This window comes from Corvus cornix, chromosome 10 (assembly GCF_000738735.6).
Source record: "Corvus cornix cornix isolate S_Up_H32 chromosome 10, ASM73873v5, whole genome shotgun sequence".
Lineage (NCBI taxonomy): Eukaryota > Metazoa > Chordata > Aves > Passeriformes > Corvidae > Corvus > Corvus cornix.
Genome location: NC_046340.1, coordinates 12540040 through 12555232, shown reverse-complemented (window position 1 = coordinate 12555232; position 15193 = coordinate 12540040). Strand labels below are relative to the sequence as shown.

Sequence of the window (15193 nt, the reverse complement as noted above, 5' to 3'; positions counted from 1 at the left end):
CTTCCCAGTGTGGGGGCTCCGGTGGGAGGAGAGGGAAATGGGGTGAAGGCATGCCCAGTTCAGCTCAGGACTGTGCTGCTGCTGAGCTGGGGATGCTTTCACCCCATTTCACTCCCTCCCACCTGGCTGAGCTGGAGCTGTGGTCACTTTGTGCTGCCACTTTAAATCCCAGGGGCTGCTGCAGCCCTGAGGATGAGGGATCAGCAAACCAAGCCTGCTGGAAGCAGGGACTGCCAAGCCCAGCTCTGCAGCCACTTTCCCTCTGTACAGCCTGGCTGCTCACAAATTCTGGGATTTATCACCTCTGCCAGGGCAGAGCCACTCTTTCCAGGAAGAAATTCCTCCTGATGCCCAACCAGAATCTCCCCTGGCACAGCTTCAGGCTATGTCCTCTTGTCCTGTCAAATTTCATCCTGTTCCAAGCAGCTCCCCATCCTAGCAATCACCACATTCCAGTGTGACTCTCCCAGGCACAGGAACCAAGCAGCAGTCCTGGTTTCCATTCAGCATCTGCCATGAGTGCTATCCCTCCTCAGCATTCCCAGCTTCCCACTCCCTGAACAGCCCACGCCAGCCATGGCAAACAACCCAGCCCTTCAAACACACACAGAAGTTTTCTTTTCTTCTTTAACCAACAACTGCTGTCACTAAACCCCCTTTCTACTTAATGCAGCTCTGCATCAAAACACCTCCAAGGCAATTCGTTTATACCAGGAGAACTTCTGAGGCTGGAAATTTTCCCTGATGGCACTGCTGGAAGGCTACAACAGCCCAGCAGGTCAGCGAGTTGAAAGCAGTATTTCATCTGGCAATTTATTCAAATAAATCTTTCAAAACATGAAATAAGCTATAAAGATGGAGACTGTCAAAGGCTGCAGTAGCCGAGCTCCTGAGTGGAATGACCAAGCAGGAACAGCAGCTGTGGGATGCCAGCCCAGCTCCCTGTGCTGGGGGCAGGGTGATCCAGCTAGGGGCACAGAGCATTCATCAGGATAACAGTGATGGGCTTAAAGATGAAAAGGTGATTTTGTTAATTGCTATCATTACACACAGAATGGCATGATCTGGGCACCCAAGAGATGTGTGGAAAGTCACCAGATGCTCCTTGGCACCTGGTGTGGGTTTTAAAGGTTTTGAAGCCCGCAGGTCTGAGCTCAGCCGAGACAGTGCAGCCCTGGCCTGCCTGGCGTGGGAGACAACAAGAGTGACCGAGGGGAATTCCAGCGCAAAGGAAGATTTTCCTGCCACTGTTGAGGGGAAAGAGGAGCTGAAGCAAGTGGCGAGGCATGCTCTGGGGGAAGAAGAGCCCCTTTGTGGTGTGCACACCACGGGCATTGTCCTCTGACCACTCGCCCTCAGAGCCGTGCCCGGGTCAGCAGAGCCGGCAACATCGGCATCGAGAGCTGCCCCTGCTTGGGCATCAGCGCCTCTTGCCAGCACCTACAGTCCCTCCCTCATCCTCTGTTGTTCTCTTCAGCAACTCCATCGAGGAGGAGAGGAAATGATGGAGACTTAGTAAGCACAGAATCCTGGAACAATTTGGGTGGGAAGGGACCTTAAAGCCCATCTCATTCCAGCCCCTGCCATGGGCAGGGACACCTTCCACTCTCCCAGGCTGCTCCAAGCCCTGTCCAGCCTGGCTTTGGACACTCCCAGGGATGGGGCAGCCACAGCTTCTCTGGGAACCTGTGCCAGGGCCTCCCCACCCTCACAAGGAACAATTTCTTCTCAATATCCCATCTAAGCCCACCCTCTGTCAGGGAACACGCATCAAATTGTTAACACTTATGTTGGGTCCACTGTGTAATTCCGAAAGTCTCAGCCTCATCCAAATCTGAAGGAAATAGTTTTGCTAAAACCAGCCAAGGTTGACCTTGATTGGGCTCCTGCTTCATAAAAAAATGCTGAATTTTGGAGGAAAAGAGAGCAGGTAGTTGTATTTTGTGCTTGCACTGCATCTCTGCCTGCTGCCGGGAAGCAAACTGGCTGCTCAGGGAAAACCAGGAAGCAAAGGTTAATCCAGCAGCTGAGGTGCTGATGCTGTTGCGAAGATTACAGACCTGGCAGGATCTGTGGGCTTAGCTCTTCTTTCATGGATCCCCCAAAATTAAAAGCTGCTTTGAAAATTCTAGAATTGTTGTGCCTTAACCCTGGATCTCATTGTGGGGATCTGATGGCTCCGACCCATTTCTGCAGTGTCTGGTGCAGCCCCACTCTCCAGGAGCTTGGTACCTGCATCTCAAAGAAGCTGTATCCCTCCTTCATCCCCCCCTCAGCGGGGATCAGCCCCTGCCCTCCCGTACCAGGTCTCCACAGTGCTATCCCCGCTCCTGCTCCTGCTCCAGCTCCTGCTCCTGCTCCCCACGCTGCTCCCACGGCACGGCGCGGAATGGCACAGCTTCCCTGTGCTGGGCAGGCGGCTCCGCTGATGCCCATTAGCTCTAATGGGAAGCTACAGAGCCATTCCTTCCCATCAGGACTAATGGGCACCGCAGGGATAACGCGGTTACTTCGGCCGAGCCGCAGCGACTTCCCAGCAGCTCAAGAGCCAGCAGGGTCACGAGCCACGGCTTCATTCCCCGGGAGACGGGAGCCAAATTAGTCTGTCCATGGACTGGGAAAGCAGTTCATTAAAGCAGGATGATGCAGGATGAGCGCTGGGCATCCGCCTCGTCCCCTGTGCCCCGGGGCACAGAGACACATCCCGAGCACAGCGGGGCAGCTCGGGGACAGCCTGGCAAAGCCTCCCGCCGACACCGGCACCGGCACCGGCACGGCCGCAGCCCGCAGCTTCCCCCAGCTCAGAACCATGGAAGTCAACGGCCCTGGGAGAATCCTCGGGTCAGTTGGAGGGAGGAATGCAGGGAGGAGAGACAAGCAGGGAGCGCTCTTCCCGCTCCAGCATTCTGCTCCAGCACCCCTCTCCAGCATTCTGCTCCAGTATCCCACTCTAGCATCCTGCCCTGCTGGACCAGTTCCTTCCCACTGTCCAGGCAGAAGAAGGGAGACTGCTTGTTCACTTATTCCACACGATTCACATTCACTCCCAGTTAATTCCCTGCACCTACTGGGTCGGGAAAGGATTTTCACGTTTCTCTCCCCTCACAACCATGGGAGCTGCTTTCCATCCTCGGGGATTGAGCCCAACCTGCTCTCTGGACCAGTTTGCAAAGCCTAAATCCTGATCCTCCCCGAACATCTTGGATTCTGAACAGAAACTTGGTTGTTTCTGGGTCTGCTTTGAAGTCCGGGTTCCATAATGAAGCTGTTTGCAGCATGAGAATGAGGATTGTGTAATGATTTCTCCTGGAGATAACAGCTCTGCAGGAGCTGCCAGCCGGGAGCACTGGCACTGATGGAATTGGCAATGGAGGAGTCCAGCCTTGGGAATTTTTTTTGCAAGTGTTAGTATTTCATAATAAAGATTGTGATTTCTAATCCTAGGAAAATAAGGCAGCTGAAGAGGCTTCCTGGTCTGATTTGGGTTTGCAGCAGCCCGGCCCGGCCTGGAGGCTGGTGCTGCTGCTTGGCAGGCTGAGCCGGAGTCTGCTCACATCCAGCATCCCAGGGGCACTGGGAAGTGATCCAGGACGCAAACCCAGGGAATGCTTCCTTCTTCTTCTCCACACATTCACTACCTTCATCCCCAGGAATGGGACCCTGCGCTCCAAGCCCTTTTCTTCTCCCCCTCCCCATTCCAGAAGCAAACCCAGACCTCCAGTTTACCTTCCCCATATAATTTCCCCTTGCTGCCCCGGTTTTCAAAGCCCCTCTTGATTCTCTTCCCTGAGTTCTGCAGCATCCCCCCTTCCCGCTGTGCCCCGAGTGCCGTTCTGTGCCACCTCCCGGCGGTGCTGCTGTCCCGGGGGTGCCGCCGTGCCCGGCCCCGCGGCGGGACGCGCTCGGCTCGGAGCTGCGCTAATGAGCCGTGAGCTCTCTGCAGCTGGACGCGAGCAGGGAGCAGCTCCTCTCTCCAGCATTCCCCTCTCCAGGCCATCTGCAACTTTCTGGACTGCGGTCGCTGTTTTTGTCCTGTTTTTGGGATCAGTTGCCAGCCCAGCTGTGGCCACAGCTCCCACAACAAACCCCGGCCACAACAGCACCGGCGCGCTCCCTGTGCCAAGGGGTCCAGCTTATATGGGGAGAAACTGGCCGGGAAAAATGCCAGCAGCGCCAGGATCCTCGCTCCTGCAGCAGGAAGGATGATCCTGGCGCAGTCCCTCCCAAGAGGCTCCACGGCAGACGGGGCCTGGCAGAGGAATGGAACTCCTGTCCGTGCTCCCACGGAGGAGCAGCCTTGGCTCCCACAGGCGAGCTCTGCCCAGGGCTCCGGGCTGGGAGAGAGCTGGGAGCCCACGGAGCTGTGCCCCCCCGGGGGACACTCCTGGAGCAGAATAACCTCTGCATCCCTGAGCCACAGCGCCAGCGGTGCCGCGTCTTCGAGGTGCACAACCCCTCAGCAACGTGCGATTAAATATTGAAGCATCTCGTTAAACATTGAAATCGCGGGTGACCCGGTGGCATCGCCGGCGTCTGTCAGGGAGGACGTCAGCAGCAGCTCTCCAGCTGCACAACTGCCTGAAAACCGTCCTTGGTCTCAGTGCCGGGGATCCGAGCTCCCCGACTGCTCAAGCAGGCTGGAGGATGGACCACCACAGCCAGAGTCCTCCGAGCCTTCCCGGAGGCCAGGGCAGCCCGGCTCAGCCCGCGCTGTGCCAGCGCTGCTGCTCTGGCATGGCCTGGCCCATGCCCAATCCTGGCGAGCGGTGGGTGCGGTGCCTGGGCACTGGGGCTCATGGGGACAAACGGCGCCAGTTTCCCACCGTGCATTTGCCCCCTGTTCCTCACACCCCTTGTCCCTCGGCGTGAGCACGACGGGCAGGTGGCACCACAGGTGTGGCGGCGATTCCTCGAAAGCCGCTCGCCAGACGCCCACAGAGAGGGCATGGGGCCAAGGGCAGGGCTGGGCTGGCGCCGGCACCACGCACAGCCTGGGACTGCATTCCCGGCTCCTCTGCCAGCAGCTCCAGCCCACTCTCCCTGCCAGCCCACCCTTCCTGCCATTCCTGAGCTCCCCTCCAGCCCCTGCTCCCCATAATCCCCCTGCCTTGTCCCGCTCCTGAAATCGCTCCTTGTTCCCACCCTGCGGTGCTCCAAAACCTCACACGGTCCAGAGCACGTCGGGTTTTAACCTTCCAGGGCTTTGGCCATACCTCTCCTATGTCACAACATAAATCCTTCCTCATCAGAGTGGTGAGGCCATGGCACAGGTTCCTAGAGAAGCTGTGGCTGCCCCTGGATCCCTGAAAGTGTCCAAGGCCAGGCTGGACAGGGTTTGGAGCACGCTGGGATAGTGGAAGGTGTCCCTGCCCATGGCAGGGGCTGGAACAAGATGGGTCTTAAGGTCCCTTCCAACCCAAACCATTGCAGGATTCTGCGATTCCAGGATTCTATAACCACCATCCAATCTCAACAAGGAGTAGGACCATGGAGCAAATACCAAGTGCTGTTTGTGCACCTGAATCCTCCTCAAACACAGTTAAATCTCTGATGCCCTCTGGGACTTTTCTGTCTACATTTTAAAACGGCCCCTGGTTACTGCTGTGCTGGAAGCAAACCATCCCTGGCCCCATCAGGCTGTGGCCAGAGGAATTCCCTGTCCTGTTGTAACCCCACAAATGCTGCAGCAGCCTCCTGGCTCTCCTTAGCCAGGGGACACGGGATTGGGAGTTGCCATGTACCCGGCTGCAAATGCCACCAGGCCGCTCTATTTAAATTGAATTTTTAATGTTTATGTTTTACCTCGCCTCTCTGTGCAGTCACTGCACTGAATCACCTCAGTTAGATTAATTCCTGGCTCGTTTGAAAGAGTCCATGTGCTGTGAAGACACATTCCCTGGAAAGCCTGTGTGGGCGAGGGCCACGGATCCCCCATCCATTTGCACAGACAAATGCCTCATTTTTAATTGGGACACAATGAATGATTAATTGAATTATTACCCCCAAACCACCCCCACAGAGCTGGGGGTTTATCATCCCCAGATTCCCACATTTGGTCCATGGGAGCAGGTGTCAGGAGCCTGTCACTGCAATAAACTGGAGAATTCCTGTTAAGGAATTAAATCAACAACTTAGAGCTTTCCAAAGGATGTTTATCCACTCCAAGGCAAAGAAAATATTTATCTCTCTGTCTTTAAACCCAGTTTGGTGCTGAGATAAACCAAACACCTCATGATGCAGAGGCACCTGAAGCCAAGCAGAGCCTCTCCCCTCTCCCCTGCTCCAATAGCTGGTGGTAGCGGAGAAACTGGTCCAGCTCCACCATGGCACAAAAAAATCTCTTGTGAATCCTGGATCCAATTAAAATTATTTCAGGCTTAATGAATCAAGCTGCTGCTGGTGATGGAGAAGGTTATTGCTGTGTTAACTCCTCATTTTGTGCTGTCCCTCTGAAGGAAGCCAGAGAAGGAGCGTTCCCTGCTGCAGCAGGGCTGCTGGACCCCAGGTGAGAGCTCCAAACACATCTGGGGCAGTGAGATCCCGTGCCAGGGGACCCTGCTGTCACTGCTGGGGAATGCCCGTGTCCATGCCAGGAGCACAGGATGATGCCCAGCCTTCCAGCAGGTTTGTGCTCCCTGGCTGGAGCACAGGTTACTTGCTGGGGGCAAGGGGGGACCCTGCCCCGCTTGGCTGCTGGAAGCATCCCGGGAAAATCTCTCTACCAGAGCCTCCCAGAGCAGCCCAGCATCTCCCCAGTGGCAGTGGTGGTACCAGTGGCCCTGTGGCAGTGGGAGGCAGCCAGACCACATGTCAGTGCAACATTTCACCATGCTGGGATGCCAGAGAAACGGGAGGAGTGTTTGTTGAGCTTGGTGGGATGTGAACACGGCTCTCAGGCACTGTCCCAAGGGCCCACAAATTGCAGCAATCTCCTCATCTCTCTTGCTCTTCCTGCTCACTCTGGTTTCTCCTTCCTCTCTTTGCTGCTCTAATATTTATCTGGGCTGACAGCCTTTTACCCTCCAGGAGCTCCTGAAAATGCCCAGAGTTCTTAAACATTGACTATTTCACCAAGCCTGCAGGAACAGGCATCATTGGGACCTGCAGCCACCCCCCGCCCCAGCCCCATCGGGGTTACAGAAAACACCAGAGCTGAGAGATCTTGGGTTTGCTGCTGCTGTGGGCATCCATCAAGGCTTTGTTCCCAAAATCTGCCTCTAAAGGTTTGCTGGGAAAGCTGGGGTTGTGCGTCCTGGATGGTGGCCCCAGATCTGCTGCTCAGGATGCTGAAGGGGCCAAGGGACTCTGAGCTGGAAGCCTGAGGGGAGTTGAGCTGGAAGACCTAATGGCCAGAGCAGAAGTCCTCTGCCATTTTTGCTGGGTTTATCTTCACTGGGAATTCTGCAGATGAGAAAACAACACCTAGAATTCCATATTAAATGTTTTCTTCCACCTGTGTTTATCTCCTGGAAGGAGAGTGGAGCAAATCTAAGTACATGGATATATGGGATCAGCTCTCCAGATAGGCATTGAGCCGGGAAGGATCCCTGCTCCCATTTCCCATGTGCTTTCCCCTGGGGTTTGGAAGTGCTGGGGACTCTGCATGGGGGTCCTGACCACCCTCACCTCAACACACCCACCATGGGTCCACTTTCCAGTAGAACAGGGTGATACAAGCCCCACCCAAGCTGCAGCCCCTTGGGACCTCCCCAAGTGTCCCAGTACTGCCACAGGTCAGCTCGAGGGTTTAACAGGACCTGTTCAAAATTCCACCTTAAAAATTCCACCTGGGTGAGCTGCATTACACCAGAGAGCTCAGGGCAGATCAGACACCCAAATTAGACAAAAGGCTGTGGTTTTTTCCACGGCCACATCAAAGCAGAGGGAGGGAAGCTCTCCCTTTGCCTCTCGCAGCAGATCATCCTCCTCACTGCCAGGCGCTGCTCCTGACGCGCAACCGAGGATCCCGGGAGTGTGTAACGCTGGGATATCATGTCTGTGATAACACTCCGTGCGTGCACAAGACTCCACGCCTCGAGTTTAATGTAGAAAAGGTTCTGCCTGTCTGTTCCACTTACTCACATCAGAGCAGGTTTCACATGGGATTAGCGCATCCCTGCTAAAGGAAAGGGATGGTTCGGGAGACCTGTGGGAAGACAAATGGAATCAAACCTATGGGACACTTGTGGGCTTAGAGAAATCAGTGCAAGTTGCACTAATTTGTGTGCACACTGATTTGTTGCACCAGTTTGTGGCTGCCCACTTCCATCCCTGGAAGTGCCCAAGGCCAGGCTGGACAGGGTTGGGTGCAACCTGGGGTAGCGGAAGGTGTCCCTGCCCATGGCAGGGGTGGAAAGGGGTGAGCTTTAAGGGCCCTCCCAACTCAAACCATTCCACGATTCTCTGATTATTTTAACCTGAAATAAATATTCTGACTACATTTTCTCTCTCTGATGTATTATTTGTGCTACCAGAACCATGAAGGGGCTCAGAGCAGTGTGATTTACGTGCACACACACATGGGACAAGGAAATAAAGGTAAGAAGGTTCCTCATCCCTCACCTCAGAGGGGGTGATTGATCTGCTCACAAACCATGGGCCATCAGACTCCTGTGGCAGTGCTTGGAAAAAGAGCCTTTGATCTCCCCAGCTCCCAGCTCCTCCTCAGTGTCCATCCCTGTAGGACCCCACCAGTGCCATGGAGGAGCTCATCCCATGTGCAGCCTGGTCCAGATGGAGATGCTGCTGTAGGTGGCACCTTCCCTCCTTTGGCCCCAGACCTGGACCCAAGGGCCACACCAGGTCCGTGGCCAAGGGCCACACCAAAGCCCACACCAGGCCCGTGGGCCCCTGTCCCTCAGGTCCAGTGCACACCACACAGTCACTGGATTTGGTGGGGGTTTTATTAAACTCCAGGATCAGAAAATTCCCGGGAGCTGCAGTTCTGCACAAGGAGACACTACTGCTGACAAAGCAGAAAAAAACTGCAACCACGGGCTGCTCTGTGTGATCCTCTGAAGGAGATGCACTGCAGCACGGATGCTCTTCCTCCCCACTGCAACTCTGCAGGATTTGGGCTTAAATAGCTCAAAGCTCCCCTTTAGGCACTGGAAGGAGCTCTAAGATCTCCCTGGAGCCATCTCTTCTCCAGGTGAACACCCCCAGCTCTCCCAGCCTGGCTCCAGAGCAGAGCGGCTCCAGCCCTTGGAGCATCTCCGTGACCTCCTCTGGACTTGCTCCAACAGTTCCACATCCTTCTGATGTTGAGGTCCCAGAGCTGTGAGCAGTTCCTACCCCTGCAGTGATGATTGCTCATGGTGCTGCTCCAGAGAGAGAGGCAGGGCAGAGAGGCACCATCTGTTCCCATCCCCTGTATCCCCCTTGCCTTATCACTACATGACCTTCTGAAAGGTAGATTCTGCCCCTCAGTCACACCTTGAAGACAGAGCCATTCCCAGCTGTTGCTTTTCCTGGAGAAGCAGGAAAGGCAGAGCACGGACCAAGCTGCCTCAGCACAGGCAGCTCTGCCGGCAGGACTCGCACGGGGCTGGTTACGTATCACACATCCCTGACCTTTAAAAACCCTCAAGGACTTCCCAAATTGTGTCAGTCCCTGATCAGCTGACGCAATCACATTTCACTTGGCTACAGAGGGGGGTGCTGGGTGGAGATGTCACTTCTCCAGCGCAAGAGCTGAGGTTGCACAGCACAAACTAAGCCAAGTTACAGAAGGAGTTGCTCCTCTGGGCTCAGTGCTCAGCCAGAGAGGGTTTCCCATGGTTTGCCAAGATCTGGGCTTCCCTCATGTCTGGAAGCAGGTGCTGGGTCACTCAACATCTCCTGGGGGCTGAGAGGCCACGGGAGTTCCAGGGCACCAGTGCTGAGCCAAGATCCCACTGAAGAACTGCTCTGACCCAGAGAGCTCCTGGTTCTGACCCCCTTCCCGGGGGAAACAGGGATGTTTGTACTGGAGCAGTCTCCTGGGATTGATGCCAGGGATTGATGCTGCAGTCCCTGGGGCCAAAAAAGGAGACACCTTCCACTATCCCACGTTTCTCCAAGCTCCATCCAACCTGGCCTTGGACACTTGCAGGGATCCGGGGGCAGCCACAGCTTCTCTGGGCACCCTGTGCCAGGGCCTCACCCCCCTCATCATAAAAACCCTCTTATTGTATCTCTTGTACCCTGACACTCTTTCAGTTTAAAACCATCACCGCTTGTTCTCTCCCAACAGGCCCTGTCCCTAGGGAACAAACCAGTGTGCAGCAACCCCTGCCCTGCACGGGGCACCAGAGATCCCTGGGGAACAGGACCCTGGCAGGACTGGGGACACCCATCCATCCATCCATCCATGCATGCGTGCATCCATCCATGCATCCCTCCATCCCTCCCTGCACAGGTGACAGGAATGTCTCAGAATGCTGAGCTCTCCCCAGGCACGGCGCTGTGCCGTGGCCCTGCAGAGCCCCAGCTCGGGCGTTACTCGCTCCATTAGGCTCCTGCCTGGCACAAATTGATGGATAAATGGCAGAGGAGGGTGGTCCTCTCACTCTGAGCTGCTGAGGAACTCAGGTGGCTGCAGGTCAGTGCAGATCCCATGTCTGGAATATGCAGAGGAGATGGAGAGGGAAAATAGCTGTGCCTGGCAGCTGGAAGAATTGGGATCTTCCCTTGCATCCAGCTGCACCTTTCCCTGTGAGCAAGTGGCTGTAACAGGCCTGATACAGAAACACTCCCAAACAGCCCAGGATCCACTGCTCCCTGTCCATCTCTGAGTCCCTGCAGTTTAGCACTGGAAATAGAAGCTCTAGGCTGTCAGAAATTGAATTCAAGCCCCACATTCCTCAGCCACCTTCAGAAACACCCCCAGATTTTAGCAGGGTGCCAAGGCAGACCCTTCACCATGCCCAGGGGCACCACTGCTCAGTCATGGACAGACCACATCCTTGGCAGCATCCCTTGGTGCACATGGAGACACAAATGCCAGCAAAAGGGGTGGAGGATGGGGGAATGCACTGAGGGAAGAGCAGTTGCCTGCCTGGCAGCACCGAGACTGTGCCTGGTGCAGGAGCACAGCAGAGGAGCAGCACCCTGAGAGCTGCGGCATCTCCCCACAGGGAATCTTGAGGTTCAGCATTCCTGGGGAGCACCTGGGGCACAGCAGCGTCTGGGGGCCAGTTCAGCTTTGGGGCACAGCACCCACAGCCCCCTGGGACCTCCCTGATCCCAGCAATGCGCAGTGCACCAAATACTCCAGCAAAATGCCTGGGGCTCAGTGTCAGACAAGGCAGCAGAGAGGCACTTCAGATGAGGAGGGAAGGAAAAGAGCAATCACCTTTGGGGCAGCCCCTGGTGGTCATTTCCTGCTCTGGGCAGTGCAGGGCTGTCGTCCAGCAATGCCAGCCTGAGTGAGATCCTGCTCCTGCTCCTGCTACTTCTACTGCTCCTGCCAGGGCGGGCTGGGTGATGGGGGGCTCAGCTCTGTCCCGCCGATGAGAGATGCTCCTCCAGGGAGACCATTCCCCAACAGCTCCTCCAAACCCAGCCCCACACAGGGACACCAAGCTCTAGGGTGTCACCAGCACCCCTGGCCCAGTGCCATTGCACACCACAGCTGTGGGCAGGCTGTGTTTTTGGGGTCTGGTGTAAACCAAAATGATAATTCAGGGAGAAAACAGCACTGTATGAAAAGCTTTCCAGTGCCCTCTCCAACAAATGTGTTTATTAGTATTAATTACAGTGAAAATCCCACGCCAGCCAGGGTGATGGAACATGGCATTAACCAATTAAAAGATAAAAATTTGATGTCCTGGCCTGTGACCCCACACTCTGGAACATGCACAGGCACCACCACGTCCCCCAAGGAGTGAGGAGCACGAGCATCCTTCAGTGCAGGCTCTGCTCCTGCTGACACCCTGCTGCAAGTTGTTATCTGCCAGCACCAGACCTTCAGCTTTATTGCAGTGATGATGTTTACATTGCACAGGAGTGGCTTGAATTGCATGAAGGCACTGCTTGGCTCCCAACCAGAGATTTACACCCTGCTCGGTGCCTGCAGCAGCCTCTGGACAGCACCTCGTCCTCCCACTGTGGGTCTGGGGGGACCCTGCCTGGCCCTGCCACAGGACCCTGCTCCTCAGGGTGTCAGTCTGTCCATCCCAGTGCTCCCATTCCATGGCCCTGCTCCTCAGGGTGTCAGTCTGTCCATCCCACAGCTCCCATCACACCAGACCCTCTGCAGTGGGTGCTGAGGGCAGGGCCAGGGTCCAGCTGCTCCACAGGGATGGCAAAGCTGAGGCTTTGTCCTCAGAGCTGCTGATCCAGAACCACTCTCCGTCCTCACTCCTGACTCTATCCTCCCTTGCAGCCCCTTCCCAAGGAACACCAGCTGCATCGGGGCTGTTAATGCTGATCCCTGACATGGAATTTTATATTAAGGAAGGTTCTGCAGAATCCTCCCCAGTCTGACATTCCAGGACAGGAAATCCCAGCTCTGGCACAAGCCCAGAGGAGCGGCGTGTGCAGTGCCACATAGAACAGGTGACACCTCCTCCTCTGGTGCAAATTCCCTCATGTCTGATGGAAACCTCGCAGCCACAGCCACTGATGGGGGCAGGAGTCGGGTGGGTTTATAGGAGCACTTCACTGCTGAAGCCAGGCTTGGAAAACACCCAGCAGGATGAGGGAATGCTGCCTGCACACCGCAGGAGTCACGGCTGGACAAGCTCCTCTCTGTGTGACATGGTGTGAGCGCACCGAGAGCGGCTGCGGAGCCCCGGGGCTGGAGAGGTCCTATCCCACCTCAGCACAGAGGAGGGGAGCTGCAGGTACATAAATCTGGCTGTAATTGGGGAAACACATCGGAGACTGCGATAAAGAAAAGCCTCAGGATTACCAGAGGCTCGGGAAAGGCGCTGCTCGGGAGATCAGCCCCTCAGCTGCACAAAGGCAAATTGAGTCAGACAAAAGCGCTCTCGTGGTTTATATTCTTAAGATGGTATCGAATTCGTTACAAAGATGGAACAGCGGGAGGTGTAATTTACCCATTCCATGCAAGCACTGGGTATTCTGCAACAGGGTAAATTGATATATAGAGCTGGGAGGCACCACAGTGCTCCAAGAGATTATTTATTGACCTGGAGAGGGCAAAGCCTCAGTGGGGAAAAGGTGGGTCCAACCTGCCCCTGCAGCCCCCAGCACCAAGAGCTGGGGCAGGGAGAGGATGCCCAGGGCAGTGGTGGCTTCCTGGACAGCCTCTGGTAGGGCACAGCTTGGCAGTGGGTGGCACGTGGCACTTTCTCATCGCAGATCATCATTTCTGTTAAGATAACCCCCAGCTATGGAACAGCACTTCAAAATAAGGCTTTGAAGAAATTAAATGGATTAAAACATTCTTTTACAACAAACTCTACCCTGTGAGCATAGTGAGGCCCTGGCACAGGGCAAAGGGCCTCCCCACCCTCACAGGGAAGGATTCCTTCCCAATATCCCACCTAACCCTGCCCTCTGGCAGTGGGAAGCCACTGCCCTTTGTCCTGTCACTCCTGGCCCTTGTCCCAAACCCGTCTCCGCCTTCCCTGCTGTGGGATGCTGCCCTTTCACGGGAGCACAGACCCATTTCTTGCAAACGCTCCCTGTGTCAGCCGAACACGCCCTCTCCAGCTCTTTCCCACCAAAGGTAATTACCTTAAGAGCTCATTACGACCACAGGATGTGCGGCTGCTGCCTGGAAATCGTGCTCTATTTTTATCCCACCAGAGTAAAATGTGGTAGATTGACAGGAATTGTCCCTCCGGCAGGAAGGCAACTGGCTTGTTACAACTGACTTTCTTTTGCTGAAAATAAGTTCCTGTCCCTCCTGAGCAGGTGAGACACCCCTGCTGACCTGGCCCCAGGTCCAGCACGGCCCGTGGTCCTCTGGTGCATCCTCCCACAATTCCAGCTGCGTGGGCAAGGACAGGATGACCCCCACAGCCAAACCCCTCCTCGCCCAGCCAGCACCCACAGGTATCCTGCATCCCAATCCATGGGCTGCACGAGCCACCAGCACCTGGAGTGCCGTGCAAAGCCCCTCCTCACACTAAGGAGCTCTCTAGGAACAGACTCCATGGATCCTTCCTAAATCCCAGCCATAAACCTGCCCCCCATGATGCCTGGCCACTGCAGCCACCCCCACGGCTGGGCAGATGCTCTCCAGATTCTCTCCACAAGCAAAAGCAGAATAGGAGGATGTCAAACATGCTTAAAATGTGTATGGATTGCAAGGTCATAAATATTTGAAGGGGCTGAGTGAATCTGTTCTAACGCTGTACTAAGCTCCACTGCCCCTCAGCCCTTCCCTTGGCTGGGATGCCAATCCTTGTGGCTCACTGACTATCCAAATGAAGACCAGGACAACTGCAGCACTTACGGAAGGAGCTCTTCTGGCCTCTGTAGTTTATCAGAGGTTTTTTTTTCCCAAGCACATCTGAAAGAAGCCATAAGCACTCACCCTTCCCATGCCTGCTCCATGTAAGGCTTCTTTCACACCAGGCTGCTCACTTGGAAGAGAGCAGCAGCCAAACAGCACCATAATTCCTTTGCCTGGACACTGAGAAAACACCAGGAATGGGAATTGCACAGCTCCTTCGGGAACACTGACACACTAACACTCAGCACAGGGTACACCAGCACCAGTCTGCCCAGGAAACTGCCATGGATCATGGAATCATGGAAGGATGTGGGTTGGGAAGGACCTCAAAGCTGATCCTGTTCCAACCCCCTGCTATGGGCAGGGATCACCTTCCACTATCCCAGCATGCTCCAAGCCCCGTCCAGCCTGGCCTTGGACACTTCCAAGGATCCAGGGGCAGTCACGGCTTCTCTGGGCACCCTATGCCAGGGCCTCCCCACCGTCACAGGGAACAATTTCTTCCCAATATCCCATCTAATCCCGCCCTCTGGTAGTGGGAAGCCATTCCCCCTTATCCTGTCTCTCCAACCCTTGTCCCCTCCAGCTCTCCTGGAGCCCCTTTAGGCCTTGGAAGGGGCTCTCAGATCTCTCCCAGCCCCTCTCCATGGCAGACGGGCTCCAGCCTCCTTTAGGCAAGTGGAGAAGGATCCAGCTTGTGTTATGATGACAAATGAAACAGGCAAAAGCAAACCCTCAGTAAGTACATAAATAACCCCCTTGGCACTGGCTTTTGGGATAAAT

General features: G+C 55.4%; 1 protein-coding gene across 2 annotated transcripts in view; it reads right to left on the bottom strand.

Moving 5' to 3' along the window:
* FRMD5 (FERM domain containing 5) overlaps positions 1-15193 on the bottom strand; it is a 68610-nt gene that overhangs the window by 41936 nt on the left and 11481 nt on the right. The window lies entirely within an intron of this gene.